We start from the raw sequence: 600 nt of genomic DNA, 5'->3' as shown, positions 1-600 counted from the left end.
CAACGCCTGTCCGAACAGAACGCCTGATCAAAATTATTGACAACATTAATAAATTCGGACAATATGTGAGGCTACACGTTTTAATCTATCACACACCACGTAATTTTCGGCGTATAATACATGTATTTGTTTTTTGTATTTTTGAAACAACAAATTATTTTTTACAATCAAATACGTTTGAACTGGATACACTGTAATGGGTCCTTATAAGGACCTAGTTTTCAATGCGGACTCAAGTCCCATAAGCAGCATTGTAAACTACCAATTACTTAACAGTGGAAGAAGTTGAACTACAGCAGAACTACCCCTGGCGGAAATATAGTTAAGCTCAACTTAAAAATCTACACATTATAGGAAATTTTATTATATTTAAAAAGTTAAATGCCAGCAAAAAACAAGCAAACAAAAAAATCAACCATCACACTTTAATTAATATCAGAATGTGCTAAAATTAATTAATTAAGATCATTTGTTAAACACCTACCTTCCTATCCCCCCAGGTGGCAGTATTCCATCAGGTAACCCCTAAAAATAAGACTTCCACGACTTCTTTAAAAATGTTTCTTATACAGAGATATTACCTGCACACCCAATGAGCTT

This window comes from Neolamprologus multifasciatus, chromosome 12 (assembly GCF_963576455.1).
Source record: "Neolamprologus multifasciatus chromosome 12, fNeoMul1.2, whole genome shotgun sequence".
Classification (NCBI taxonomy): domain Eukaryota; kingdom Metazoa; phylum Chordata; class Actinopteri; order Cichliformes; family Cichlidae; genus Neolamprologus; species Neolamprologus multifasciatus.
Note: the sequence above shows the minus strand (reverse complement) of the source record.